Below are 16,219 nucleotides of genomic sequence, written 5' to 3'. Positions count from 1 at the left end.
AGGCCATAAAAAAGAATAGGTTTGTTTGCCCAAACCCTACCTACCCAGAAAAAAACTGCCTACTCAAATTCTTTTATTGTCCTTATTTGAAGAAGTTTTTTTTAATCAGATATGCATGAAGACTGATAAACACCAAATACTTCAATTTCTTTTTTTGAAAAAAAAATAAAAAAAATGCCTACCTACCTACCCACTGTCTCAACCTTTGGGTAGGGTTTGGGCAAACCAAAATATTTTTAATTGTGGCCTAAGATATAATATTTTTGCTTTTACTTTATTGCGTAATATAATAAAAAGAAAACATCTGCTGTCGATTTCATTATTTTCTTTTGAAAGAATACCATCTTTTCAATCACATTTCTGTATTTGTGAATACACATACGCAGTATACATATACAGTATGTCTCTAAGTGAATTCATTGATTATTCTTTTTACATCAAAACAGAATGTATTACACAGTAAGGTAAACGTAAGGTATTTGCTTAGGGAAGCGACACTGTCCAACAATTGTTTTATACTCCTTAGGGGACGACCATTTGATATTCTGGGGGGGGGGGGGGGGGGGGGGCAGGAGGATTAATAACTCAGCCTTGATAATCACAAAAATAAATGTTTTTTTTCTGTGGTAGTTTGAAAATAAATTACCCGCCTTGCAATGTATTGAAAATAAATAACTCAGCAGGTATAATTCAAAGTATGAGATGGCACCAGATTCTTTATAAATTCATCTTTTCCCCCCAAAAAAAATCGGGAAACATATATGTATAAATATTATTTAAATATACTTGAAATGTCTGAAAATTGGTTCCATTTAACTTGAGGTATATTTTGAACTCCCGTAAACGTGCGTATAAAATTTTTCCATAGGGAATTTTTGATGAATTATAGAAGGGGGATGGTAGGGTCACTTTATCCATCTGAGTCTGTGGGTTCAGGTCACCTTAACCAATTGACTATGATCATTTGTACTTTGTGTGTTTAAAAGCTTTGCCTTAGGGAATTTTTATGAATTTGAGAAGGCGAAATTGAGTTTAATATGTAAAACTATTCATTTTTTCAGACAAACCGAAATCATCTACAAAATTCTTCAAATTTTCACCTTTGTTCGACGGACCTGCCCGCACCTATTTATTTTTTATTTTTTTTTATATTCCCGCTTCCCGCATCCGGAAATGTAAACATGTCTATATCCCGCACCGTTATTTTGTAAAAAAAAGACATCAACATTTGTTTTTAAAATCACAGTCTAACCTGTATATAACGATTTTAAACCCATAAGCACCCCACCACACTGTATAAATATCTGTGTGAATATTTATTTCAGCATGAAAGCGATTTATCCCACTTGGGAGTGCTTCGATTGATAACAGCGGAAATACCTGTACAGAACAAAACATTGGTTTCTTTCCCCCTTACTTATATTCCTATCAAAAAATGTTCGTTGTTAGAATAAAGTACAAAGAACTTCAGAATGATTTGCCTTGTACTGCAATTATATTGTATGCTGGTGAAACAAAACTATCCATAGCCGCTGCATGTTTATGCACCTGTCCTGGTTAATTCAGGGGCCTGTCGTTCAGCATTTCTCGTTTGTTGATGTGGGTCATTGGTATTTTCCCGTTTGGATATATAAATAAGATAGTTGGTTTTCCTATTCGAATTGTGTACACTTATAATTTTGGGGTCCCTTATAGCTTGCTGTTTGGTCTGGATCAAAGCCCTGTGTAAAAGGCCGTACTTTGACCTGTGTTGGTTATAATCAGGTTGGGAACAACCCTCCCTCAGACAAGGGGTCATTTTACTGTTGTAGAAAAGAAAATACAAATACAAAGGATTTGTATAGTGCTACTTTGTATAGTGCTACAAAACCTTTGAAAACTAAGAATTTTTTACTCAAAAAGAGGAGAAATATATATACATATTTTAAAAAACTTTTCTAAAAGAGGGGTCCACTTATTTTGAATAATATGAAAATGTGTTAAAGTTAATTGTGTTAACATGGTTTAAGTCCAGAAATATTACAAAATTCCTGGACATGTTTTAACCATTTAATACAAGATAGAGATATAGTTCTTTGGGAAAATATGAGCCCTTTTGTACTAAAAAGTGTTTTTTACAAAGAAATATATTATAAATTATATTGACCCCTCATAAAAGGGATATCTATAACATTAAGGGATTGTTCCCAACCTGATTATGAATTAGATGGAGAATTGTCTCATTGTCAGTCACACATACATAGACCAGATTTAATTATACAATTATAATATTTCTTGGTGAGCAAGATAAAAATACTTCATAAAATAAAGAAATGTCAAAGTACAAGTGATAAATCAAGTTTTAATATTTTCAAAACCTACTATTTTATGTTTACAAAAAAAAATATATAATCGCTCGCCTTTACTTTTCAAGCTTCGCCTCAAAAATTTGCAAATTAAATAGTTTTTTATTAAAATTTTCAAATCGCTCGCTCGCCCCAATTTTGGAGTCCAAAAATCCGTAGAACAAGAAATTAAATTGGTGTGGCCTTAAAATCAAGATTTTTTTGTGTGGCCAAAACGAAATATGCAGCTATGTTTGTCGGTCTTGTAATCTACACTTGAAAGACTTTCTTAATGATTCCGCACTTTTTGTTATCTGTAACAGCAATCTTGGTTTCTCAAATGTCAAGTCAAGCTGAATGATTATTTCTATAAAACATTATTCCAGGTGAGTAAAAAAAACTTTTAAAAAAGTTGTGCGCACAAGATTAAAAGTCGCGCGCACAAATATTCTAAATTTCATATTTGGCACTTACGGGGCTCCGTACTAAACAGCAACTTTCTGAGAATTAATTCCTGTTTGGCTCCCCAACTTTAAATGGTTTGTCAGAAAGAGATGAAACACGATTATTAATTTTACGTATAATATCTCTAATACAGAAGTGACGACGTACTTATATACCAGGGTATACAAACGGGAGCGTTTTAAATCGAGTGATGTCCTTGTTTTCAGGTTGCTCGTCTTATTAGTATCTATTACATGTGCACATTCTAGCCATACTTTAGTTAAAAGGCAACTATTCTTTACGACTCTATAAAAAACGTACGTAAATGTTGGGTACTGGGAACACCAAATAGCTCTGAATTATTTATCTCAAACGCTAACATTATATAAGAGATTTAAATCAACTTATTTGAATCCGGTTTAAATAGGTTTAACTTATTATTTTTGATAGATGCACAACCTTAAAAATTTCAGGATACTGTTATCCCATGTGATGTCTAATATGGGGACGAAGTCCCCAATAACAGTAGAAAATTCAATAAAAAAAAAATTCGGGAAAATTTCCCGAATTTTTCATTGTACTAATGAACTCAAAATCGTTCAATTTTTTTTATGTCATGTTTTGAAATCCCGGACCTGCGCAGAAATGTACAATGTACTTCCTTTTTCCGGTCTCGTTTGTATGAAACTTTGAGTAAAATATATACTTATCAGTCTAGTATAAAATAGGAAGGAACGCGCAATACCAATTTCATTTTTAATAATTCCTTATGATAGCGTTTCTTTGTTTACATTGCATATGACGTCATAATTTAAATAACGTCACAACTAAAATCCCTTACAACAGAACCAAAATCGGAAACGTTACGGTATTTCTGTTTCTTTTTTTTTAACAAATATTTAAGTTACAAAAAAATAATTCATACAGACTTCGTCCCCATTTACAGGTAATGCCTGCCTCATATTATGTTTCATAAAAAAAACCGAAGTTCTTCTTTTCATTATTTATTTTGTAATTAAAAATGATTTGATATATTTCGTGCTATTTATTTATAACTAGGAATGATTGATTGTTATCAGAGCCGTGTTTACATCAGTGTTTATAGGTTCCCCTCTTTTCGCCCCTTTTCTATTTTTGATATTTTAATCAAAAATTTAATAAATCAAACTTTCAAAAAGTGAAATAATCAAAATTGCACGTTAGGTTTAGTACTTAAAAAATTTGATCAAATTCCTAAACTATCAAATTTATAAACGATATTTAGAATTTTAATATTTTAATAATTTGGTTAAAATTTCAAAATTTCAAAACTTTAACACAATTTAAAATTTTGATATTTTTAAACTTTGATCAAAATTCCAAAAATCTAAAATTTCAAAACTTTTTAAAACTTTGAATTGATAAGTGTTACACGGACCAATTAGGACTTGAGCAAATATAACATCGGCGCAAATGAAAAAATGAAAATGGCGCAAATGAATGAATGGAAATTTTAAAAATCGGCGCAAATGTCATACGCCCCTCTCATCTAGGTCCTGTCTTGCCTTAAAATGTTCCTAGATGTATCAATTTGTTTGTACTCATAGTAGATTTTGTGGTTTAAAAACGGCTATATTTTTCAATTCCTTCAGATGAACCTTAATTTCAACTGGGTATCCGCCTGATTATTCGTCACTATATATAGAAAATCACTGACTGTTTCTACTGAAGATTCAGTGAACTACGTATGTACATGCACATCCAAGGCTTTTTGATTGAAAATTTTAAACAATTACTGAATTTATAATGTATTATTATATAGACTATTCAATCTCTTGAAATAACGTAGGTTAACAGTTTAATGCACATATTCCTTTTATTAGACTGTTTCATGGTTTGTGCCCCTGAAATCTGAATCTGCTTACCTTCGGTTGCTGTTATAATTGTTAAAATGGCTTTTGATTCCGTCAATATTCTAATAAGAAGTTCTGTATCTGTTGCATCGTCAATAGATATATATGCCTGGTCGAAGGGATCCAATGTTGAAGGGATCCAATGTTTTAAATGTTGTTTGTCTTTGGCGGGTCCGAAGGAGTCCGTATCAATATAACTATGTTCGTTAATTAATATCAGATCTTGTAACCTATTAAAGACTAGAGTATTTTACTGTTTTATTAATATTTCTATATTATTTGCTATTTTTCTGCCATTTTTTGTTCCATGGTCTGTTGCACTGGAAATTATCGTTCTATCGCACTTGTGTGCAGTCTATTGCACTGACCTGTCATGACCTCTTATTCTGAAATCTGATTAGTTGAAAGGTATTCATGTTGTCCAATCAAGTTGGAACTGACTCAGTATGTAATAGGTAATAAAACAGTTATTGAATGTGTAACAGTGCAATAGATCAAAACGGATATTTCCCTCGGTATGAAGATCAGCTCATTGTTCTATTGCCCTCAGGCGTTGGGCTCGGGAAATATAACAATGAGCTGATCTTCATACCTCGAGAAATATATTTTGATCTATTGCAGTTACATATTAAATAACTGAATAATATTCGGACAACGACTCCGGAAATTAGAGAAAATATTCACTCACATCTTCCTTATGAATACTTTTAAGATTCAGTATAAACAATTAAATTGCTTATCATATAAAAAAATTAATTGAAAGTAAATTTATTATCTCACAACACAAAAAGGGAAACTCAGTTAGGGAAGATCATTTGTCATAATGATATGTTCTCATAAGTAAAGAAGCTCATACTCAGACTGATTTGAAAATAATTATCTGTTCCATAATTTTAATTTGGAGACAGCTAAGATATCATAGTTTCACAGAATACGTTGGAATATGTGTAACAAAAAAATTGTTCCGCTGTAACATTTGTTCCGTCGGAACAAATTTCATAGGAAATATGTTTTACCGGAATCTATATCACAGAAAAAATGTTCCAACACTGTAAAAAAAATTCCGGAACTAGTTTTATGACAAAATGTGAAATAAGTCCCGAAACAAGAATCATAACTCGATGAATATTGTTTCAACTGATAGTTATCCCACGAGGACGAGGTATGTCAGTGTAAGATCACCCCGATGGCCGGAGGCCAGAGGGTGATCTAACACTGACACACCAAGTCCGAATGGGATAACTATTTTACATCCCAGCTGTTTAAGATTAGACGAAAAACCATTTACAATTCATAAATCTAGTTTAGAACGCCACAATCATTATAATATACTTAATATATTACTATATAATGTATACCCTTTATGACCCCCGAACACGATGAGTAGATATGAAACAATGTCAACTCGCCCCACTGGCCGATCGGACCACAATAGATCGCCACTTTTTGAGAGAAAAAAATCGTCTCACTCTTGTTTACCGACTCGCCTCAATTTTGTATAAGTGTAAAATCAAATTAAACAATCAGTCTTACAACTCACTTATTAACGAAAAGGGTTTAAACCCCACTGAATAAATGTCTGCCAACTCGCCCCACTTATAAAAATATCTTGCTTCCTTTAAGTATGTTAAATTACTGATAGTTGGTATCCCGTCGTCCTGGTGTAGTGGTATGTGTCGTGGGTTGATATGCTAAATGTCTTGAGTTCAAATCCCAGCAAACACACTGGAATTTTTCTACGTAAAGTTTGATAGATAGTCTTTTCCGTTTTATAGTGGAATTGACATTCCCGCAAAAATGTTACAGAACAAAGAAAAGCATGCAAAAAAAAGAAACTCAAGCTATAGTGCCTAACAAGATTTTGTGAGGTAGACGAAATTGACTTTAAAACGATCGTATTGACTTTTGATGTGCAGAAATAGGCAGATCGAACATATTTTGACTTTAGTTACTTACTTCTTAAGTTTGGGATTAATTGTAATCAACATATTCCAATGAGACTGAAAAATGTTTTTTTTTATTATGATAAATAATAATTTTACCTGCCGTAGTCGTGCGTAAAATATATTTCGATATTTCTCTTACGAAAATGACTTGTTTAATGGAACAAAACGCATTATTTGTAAACTTTCTCTTTACTCTTCACAATAGGCTTTTAAAAAATAACCTTGCAACTGTATATTCCGAAAATTTTGTGAAAATCGAATAAGTGGCAATTCTTACCTTTCATACCTTAACTTTCATTGATAAAACATAATATTGACTCGTCCAGTGTACAGTTTGAAGGTCATTTTTTGTTACCGTACACATGCATGCACGTTCTAATTCATCAATAGTCATGTATGAAAAGCATAAACAAGTTTGAAGGTAAACTAATAACAACTTAATCCAATCAAATTGCCTACGATTCAATAACAATGACCAGTCCACATCATAAAAATGTATAGGGGTAAACTGGGTAGGGAGAAAATGTCAGATATATTAAGTTCATTATTTTGCAATAACGAGTAAAAATTTGTTAACCAATAGATTTGTTATAATTTCATAAACATGTCGTTATGTATTGGTATAGTTTTTGGATCTTTCATTAGCGTATTTAAGGCTGTAGAAAGTTTGGCCTTCAAAAGTCAACATAATCATTGACTTTATAAAGAAAATTCGCCTTTTTAAAACATTGAATGTTTCACAAATAATACGCGACAACAAAGCAAAATCATTTCTAAAAACACTGCAAAAAAAAAATTCTGATTGATGCAGTGGTATTGTCATAAATTGCACTGGAGTGAACAGTGGTACATCAAACGTCGAATTCCCTCACACAATGTTATCACACACTATAGGGTGATCTGTAAGTAAGTAAGTAAGTAAATTTTATTTAGAGTCGGCATATATATACATAATAACAGAGAAAACATGAGCTCTGGTGAGCTCTTTAACCGACTATCACATAAAAAAACATGCAGCATCATGCAAATACTACCAAATAAAACTAAAAAAAATGCAATATAATGGAAGCAACTCTATTTGATTTGTGCGCCTCCAGAGTCAAAGTTCATGTGGCAAGTGCCTCTATGTGCATTGAAACGGGGGAATCAGCAAATCACTTGGGATCATAAAATATAACAGACTAAAAGCATAAAACAATAAATAAATAAATAAATATAAGCACTAGCATTTAATGGCAGATATATTCAAAAATGCATAAAAAGCAGAGCAAAAGGCCATTATAAAAGAAAGAAAGAAATTTCAGCTTTGAGACAGCACTGGGTGGAAACGACATGAACTGCAGTAACATTTTTGACCCCCACACCAGGAATTTATATAATTCCTAAACTGGTCAAAAGAAGTCATGAGTCTAGCCATATTAGGAAGTGAGTTCCATACTTGTGCTGCCTCAAATCTAAAGGATCTTTTACCATAACTGGAGGTTCTAGGTCTAGGTACCTCAGCAGTGTTTATATACTTGAAATTATATGAACTGTTTTTTATTACAACTAAATCTTGAATAAATAAAGGACATTTTTTATTAATTATTTTAAAGGTCTCCAAGGCAATTGAGCGCATTCTACGAGTTTTTAATGATGGAAGGTTCGAAATCTGCAGGAGTGTTTCGTATGAGCTCTGATGGTCTTCATAAATAAATCGAAGCGCTCTTTCTTGTATTTTTTTTCTATTTTCCTGGTATTTTGTTCCCCACAGAAATGCCAGAAATCTGGTAGGGGTGATCCGGCTCAGATCACCCCTGTTAGCACAAAGAAGCTGGAATGTAATTAATATTTATTAAGAGTTTTAAAAAGTTTTAAAAGTTCCTGTGATATTAGTTTTGTATGACGATGCACATATTTTATAGAAATCAATGAATAATTTCACAGAAAATAAGTCCTTTTGCAACATATTGCACAGCGAAACATTTGCTTGTCTTTTGATATTATTGATCAGTCACTTTTTCCTTTTCAAACAAATAAGTACATGTGTGCATCTAAAACTATACTTTTGTTCTGCAATATGTCTTATTCCACTCTTTTCTGGTTCAACAGACACATTTTGATATATTTCAAAGGAGTATATAATTAAACATTTGCTATACTCCACTGGATCCGAATTGGATGATTTAAACTTTTTATACTTCTTACATTTTTGTTATAATCATGATAATACTTATTTTTATAATGCACTTGAATGATAACTTTAAACTCACTGATGATAAATTCTCAGTATATAAGATAACTTGTTTAACCAGTGGAACATATTTCAGACAATGAACTTATTTGGAACAAATCTCACAAACCCATAACTTATTTCACCAGGTAAGGAATAAATCTCATAAATCCGGAACTTATTTCACCAGGTTAGGAAAAATTTTCACCAACCCGGTACTTATTTCAACAGGTAATGTGTGGAACTTATTTTATAGAGATTGAACAAATTATACAGAAATCATCTGTGAAAAAAGTTCTCCTAGAACACATTTTCTGTGATATTAGTTCCATTGGAACTTTTTTCACAGGAACAAGTTTTGGCACACATATGTAGGAACATCTAGTAAAAATGTGAAACCAGTACTGGAGTATTATAATGTGTTTAGGTGTTTAGGAAAGTGTTTCAGAAGTGTTTAGATGCCATTTAATGTTTAGTTTACTGATAACATTCACTGATAATTACCCTGGAACACGTTTAAATTCTAACCACGTTTAGGTTTCAATGTGTTTACGTTAATATCCGTTTAGATCCTAAACGCTTTCCTAAACATGTTGTAGATGCGTTTCAAATCTAAACGCTGTTTTTACAGTGATACCAGAGAACTTCTACAGTGGCGGATCCAGAGGGGGGTTCCGGGGGTTGGACCCCCCTTTTTTTTTGGCCGATCAATGCATTTGAATGGGGACATATAGTTGGAACCCCCCCCCCCCCCCCTTTATCCTGGGTTTGGAACCCCCCCTCCCTTTTTAAAATGGCTGGATCCGCCCTTGTTCTAGAGTGTTCAAATAAGCCCAATGTGTCCTCCTCAGCTTCAGATATTATCAACGTAAATGGCTATGGAAGATTTCGAAAATAACTGCTAACAAAATTACGTGTATACTGGCGAATGTCAAAGCTGTTGTCGATACTTCCAAATCGAGTCGACCTAATTTATTACCCGGGTTCATAAAACCGGTTACACGTCTATTTATACTTTCATACGATATAATTCATCCGCCATGCACATGAAACTAATATACTACCATTTCTTGGGAAAATATGGAAACACAGATAAAGTAAGTACAATTCTAAAACAGTTCGGGTATATTTCCTTTATGCAGTTATACGGATTTGCATTAAGGTTTCAATATATTGATGACAGAAACATATAAACTTTCTCTGTATTTTTCAACCTAAAAAGTAAAATGAATAAAGTCCTAAACTATGGGAACATAAGTTCATTTAAAGATACTTAAGGTTCATGTGGACCCTTTGGCTAAAATGGCTACATTTTCACCTCAAAATTTACTCTGAGTACAGACAAACCTGTGCATCTGGAAAAGTTTTAAGGCATGGCATGCCCTAGTTATATTTGTTATTCTCGTGGGATTTTGTCTGATGCTTGGTCCGTTTCTGTGTGTGTTAGTTACATTGTAGTGTTGTGTCGTTGTTCTCCTCTTATATTTATGCGTGTCCCTCAGTTTTAGTTTGTTACCCCGATTTTGTTTTTTGTCCATGGATTTATGAGTTTGAACAGCGGTATACTACTGTTGCCTTTATCAAGATATCTGTAATTCAAATGCATTGTATGATTCAAACAATTCATAACTGAACTGGATTTTGCAGTGCAATTTTTTTCGTCACTGCAGAAGTATATAAAATTAACAAACAGTTGAGTTTTGCTTGATATGGTCCACTTCGTACACAGTTTTAATCACCAATTATTGTCTGACATCTATTGTCCATCTATTGTCCATGTCAAACAAAACAGCTCACTTCAATAATTACCTGTGGGGAAGATCTCAAACCTCTTTCTCAACCTAGTTTATTTTGGTACCTTCTGGAGGAATGAAAAAAGGTGCACTGGAAAATCATGTTAAGTTTTTATTTTTCTAAAACATAAAACCTATTTGAATTAACATATATATACTGAAAATTGTAAATTTTTATGTTATGGCCAAACCGGTTTTTGGGGTGAATACTAAATTTTCCAAAATATCTGAAGATGACTTAATTTGTTTAAAATTTGTATGGACGAACACTGTTACATGGTAATACTTGAAGTAAGCTTTTTGATTGACATGGACAATAAATTGACAAAAGATCATACGTGACAGTAATTGGTGATTTAAACTGTGTACATAAGTGGACCATATCAAGTGAAACTCGACAGTTTGTTTATTTTACCATCTTTTGCAGGGACGAAAAAAAAAGCCTTTTAAGGCCATGCTTATTTATTTTTATAAATTTGATATAACAAATTATTAATTTGATATAACAAATTATTAATTTGATATAACAAATTATTAATTTGATATAACAAATTATTAATTTGATATAACAGTCTCAATTTGATATAACAAATTATCAAGTTGATATAACAGATTTTCAATTTTGATATAACAAATTATTTATTTGATATAACAGATAATCAATTTGCTATAACAATGCCGATACCAGCAATCACTGGAGATATGGGATGGTATCCGATTCATCATAGAATTCAGGTCAATATTGTGCGTCTTTATTGTAGACTAGTTAAATTACCTGACACTAGAATATGTCGTAAAGTTTTCTTGTGGGATCAAAATGTGTCTACCAGATATCGTTCAATCACGCAAAGAAACTGTTTGATTCATGCGGACTCAACGATATACTATACTTAATCGATTCTGAGAAAAAGCATTTAGAAAACGAACATAAACAATCTTGGTTAAACAATATTCAGCAAATAAATGCGTAAACTGAGAACGTACAAACATTTTAAAACAGAATTTGCAACAGAAACTTTTCTAAAACGTTGCTGAACTAGAAGTCAGCGATCTTCTATTTCACGTATGCGTTGTGGGACATTTCCTTTAGAAATCGTAAAGGAACGAAATAGAAACATTCCAGTAGAACGCAGAACTTGTAAGTAGTAAGCAAGCTTATTTGGCTGGCTGAAGTTTTATATTATGTATTTAATGTAACGATATACTTTATATTCAGGTTGCACTATAATAAACAATTCTTCTTCTTCTTCTTTTCTTCTATAACAAATTATTAATTTGATGTAACAAGTTATTAATTTGATTTATTAATTTGATATAACAAATTTTTAATTTGATATAACAAATTTTTAATTTGATATAACAAATTTTTAATTTGATATAACAAATTATTAACAATTAAATTATCAATTTGATATAACAAATTTTTATTTTGATATAACAAATTTTTATTTTGATATAACAAATTATTAACAATTAAATTATCAATTTGATATAACAAATTGTGAATTGGTCTACAAATAGTATGATTTTATCATAATAATGATTAATTAAAAGTTGCATAACCCGAACTTGCGCATTTCGTATATTAATTGATTGTTCATCTGACGTCCAGTGACAAATATCTAATGCATTTTCAAAACTCAGGTTTAATGTTTCTATAACCAATCCTCCTCCCCTTTTTCCTTTAAGACAGTTTTCGGGACTAGTTTCTCAATTTTGCATATGGAACCTGGTTCCTTAGAACGAACAAATATAAGAGAGAAAAGGGGAGGGTCTATTTGATCAATTTACATTGCATATTTTCAAGTCAAAGCGAAACGAAGAGTTCTATTGAGCTGTTGGTGTTTTAAGGATGTATTCTTCTGACTTTTCAATCTCATTAAGTCTCGTTGAAGTCTCGTTCTTGAATTATTTCGAAAACATGTGATACAAGTGGAAAATATCAGTGAATTTTAAAAATATTATAATCAAACATAAATCTGTGAAAAAATTGTGTATTTACAATGAATAGATTTTGAGTAGTCCAGTTTTCAAATTTTACGACCTATCAAGTCAGTATTTTTAGCCAAAATTTTGAGAAAATAGGTGAGGGATACAAAAAATGATTTTACAAGAATCATGTACATCCCATATCATTTTGGTCTTTTAAAATTTCTTAGGTATGTTTTTTTTCAATCATTTATAACAAAAAGGTAGAAATAATATGCATTTTGTTCTTAAAACTGAGAAAAATCACAAAAATACAAAATTGACAGCATGGTAAATTTTACACAAAAAAGCGTCAGAATATGATAAAACTTACTTATATTAACACCTACTTATAGTTTTTGTAAGTAAAATTTATTAAGATTGGTCCACTTCATCTTTATACAAAGTATGAAAAAAAAAGGTTTAATTGTAGAACTGTGATTTTTCATTTTTTCATTATAATAGCCCAAAAATAGGTAAAAATCAATGAAAAAGGGGAAAATCATCAAAATTTGGCATTTTCAAAGGGCGGTAGCAACAAAAGAAGTGCACCACCGTATGATTTTTTCTTCACCAATTATTTTGTTACAGTCTTAAAAACCCAAAAATCAGATTAAAAAAAAAGTTTATTTCTAGTAATGTTTGGCTCCTCAGAGGTGTACATCCAAAAGGAACATAGGAACATACAAGAATAAAAAAGTGCTTTTCCTTCTTAAAAAAGCCTGGCATGTTCCTTTTGTCTTAAATAATTTTGTTTTCACGTATATTTTGTATTTGGAATTTTTATTCAAAATTTTAAAAAAAAACGTGTGAGATTATGAATAATTGTGGACTTTCAATTTTTGTTAAAAAAAAGACCACAGGAGTATAATCTGAACACCTTAACAACGTTGTATATATAGAATAAGGGTTTCAGATCATGAGCAATGGAAACACATTTAGGTCTATCTCTCTACACAGTTTAAGCATTTCACTTATATATTCTGTATGTCAAATAGAGAAGGGGTCGGGGATAATCCCAATCCAATCATAAGTAATTTGACATATCACATTTCCTTTTTTGTTATATCAAGTTTATGAATTGTTATACTAAATAATTATAATCTGTAATATCAAATTGATAATCTCATTATGTTATATCAAATTTTAGCAAGGCCCTAAAAGGCTTTCGTAGTAAGGAGATTCTACTACTGTTTCAAGTCTTCTATGGTATTGTATCCACTAAAGACAGTGACATTTCAAATTCAAAACTTTAAATTTTAAATTTTACTGTCGAGAGATGATACACATATAAGCATGATACATATCGCATTGCACAAGATTTGGTGGTGGTATTTTAAGACTAGTGAAGTCACGGAGGAAATAAAATTTGATAATGTGTTACAGTTAAATTGAGTTATTTCCCTTTGTCTGATTAGTAACATGTTACTATAGTATTAATGAATGGGTGTTTTTATAATGGCCAGGTGTTATATGTCCAAGGTCTGTAATAATGGTCGAGGAAGTCTGTAACGGCCCGAGGCAACGCCGAGGGCCATTACAGGCATCCGAGGCCATTATTACTGATCGAGGACATATAACAGGGCCATTATACAAACACCCATTTCTTAATACATTTATTAACCAACTGAACAAAAGTGAATGTGTTGCTTCCAACTTAATGTACTTATTACTCTTTTAATGACAGTTTAGTTTGAAAAAAATAATTTGTACTTTATCATGATAAAGCTTTAAATATACCAAATATCCAAAATATTTAGTTGAAAGAAGTTAAGTGTTGAAAAACAGGATGAACAGTGATCCCTATATATATATATGGTTCTTTAATGTTGGTTGTTGGTTACTAAATTAAATAAAATACAAAAAGGTATTATACTCTTTACAACTTAATTTATTAACTTTATTTAAAAAAACTAACTGGGATTAAAACAGACAAACTGGGCATTAATAGATCTGTTTTAACACTAGATATATCTGTTTTGACCATTATAGCTTTAACACTAATAGGTCTGTTTTAACACTTATATATGTTACAGTGAATTTGTATAATAAGGGATTATGTAGAATCCCTAAAATTTTCAGGGATTAGAAATTCCTCGGTCAGTAATAATGGCCTCGGATATCTGTAATGGGCCTCGGCGTTGCCTCGGGCCATTAAAGACTTCCTCGACCATTATAACAGACCTTGGACATATAACAGGGCCATTATAAAACACCCATTCATTAATACTATAATATGAAAGACAGCAATAATATCAAGCAAGCCCTTTTTGATATTTACTGTATCAGTATTAATAATATCAAGCGAGTCCACAAGGGCGGGTTGATGAAGTTAGTATTAAAATATTAACATGATTAAATGGCATAATTAAATGATAAGCACAATATAATTAAATGATAAGCAAAATGTATATTGAATAATTTATGTTTTGTTTTTAATACTGACTTTATCAGCAATAATATCAAGCGAGCCCTTTTTTATATTTACTGTATCAGTATCAATAATATCAGGTGAGCCCACAAGGGCGGGTTGATGAAGTTAGTATTAAAATATTAACATGATTAAATGGCATAATGATTTTTTTTATCGTATTGTTTTAGCAATTGTTTTTACGTTGAGATATGAATTAAACTGAAATTGTCATCAAAACTATTTTTACGCGTACAATCTTTTTGATAAATGTTAACTTTATGCACAATATTTTAAAAATAAACATTTTATTTACAAACTAGATTTGGATGGCATCGACTATTACACATTTGTCCTGTTTTTTTACATGTATATCTATTAAATTCATATTTGTTTTTACCACAATATCAACATTTAAAAAACCTTGTCCTCCATATCCAATCATATTTTACGGCACGTCTCAGAGAAATAGAGTTTTCAGCACAAACATTTGAAGGTACCTATGAAGGGAAATCAGCAACCTCAAACTGATTTCTTGTATAAAAGATCCGAGCAGGAGTCCATTGCTATATGGCAAGGATCTCCCTTTCCTGGAACCACTTGTTGAATTGGTTTGAGATATATGTTGTTTTTCCTCTGCAATTTGCATTAACTTTTGAGCATACGTTTTCTTCAACCCAAGCAACACCTGTGCCTGTGCCGAGCTTATTTGTTAGTTACTGTAGCATAATGAGGTTTAACACTTGGATAAAATATAAAGGAAAAAACTCATCACTTAAGAATCAAATAGTAGATCAGGAATGAAAACTGCATGTTTACTTAAACTTTCAAGGAATAAGAAAAAAATGATAATTTGTCTATGTTAATTTGTTTCATCATCTTTGGAGCTTTTGATTATTGATAATCACTGAAATCATATTAGGGAATTTGTAGAATACTAATTAAAATTATCAGTGATTATGTGAAATCACTGGCAATTTTCAGGGAATCTGTATAACCTCTAATGATTTTAGTGATTCTACATAATCCCTGAAAAATTCTACATAATATATATATATCTTTATTCTGACAAACCTTCGTCAATACAATGGTATACCCAAGTTACATGTAATAAATAGCACAATTAAAAATTACAGAAAACATAATATGTACACTATTTACAAATATAAGTTGAATTTAGCCAGGAGAACACACACATGAATTAATATGCCTTATAAATGTACATAGCTT

General features: G+C 31.4%; 1 protein-coding gene across 6 annotated transcripts in view; it reads left to right on the top strand.

Moving 5' to 3' along the window:
- The window catches only part of LOC139497919 (uncharacterized 37.6 kDa protein in cld 5'region-like), a 76,684-nt gene that overhangs the window by 34,658 nt on the left and 25,807 nt on the right, over nucleotides 1-16,219 (top strand). Inside the window, exon 1 of one of the 6 annotated variants that reach the window (XM_071286179.1) lies at nucleotides 8,834-8,967. The exons of 3 other annotated variants lie outside the window; for them this stretch is intronic. The gene's annotated coding sequence lies outside the window, so the exon portion shown is untranslated. Of the gene's footprint in view, nucleotides 1-8,833; nucleotides 8,968-9,779; nucleotides 9,916-16,219 lie in introns of those variants that run through there. 2 more of the 6 variants (XM_071286216.1, XM_071286170.1) reach the window with 2 other exon arrangements.

This window comes from Mytilus edulis, chromosome 1, assembly GCF_963676685.1.
Source record: "Mytilus edulis chromosome 1, xbMytEdul2.2, whole genome shotgun sequence".
NCBI lineage: Eukaryota > Metazoa > Mollusca > Bivalvia > Mytilida > Mytilidae > Mytilus > Mytilus edulis.
The sequence above is the reverse complement of the archived record's forward strand: the minus strand, read 5'-3'. Positions and strand labels throughout refer to the sequence as shown.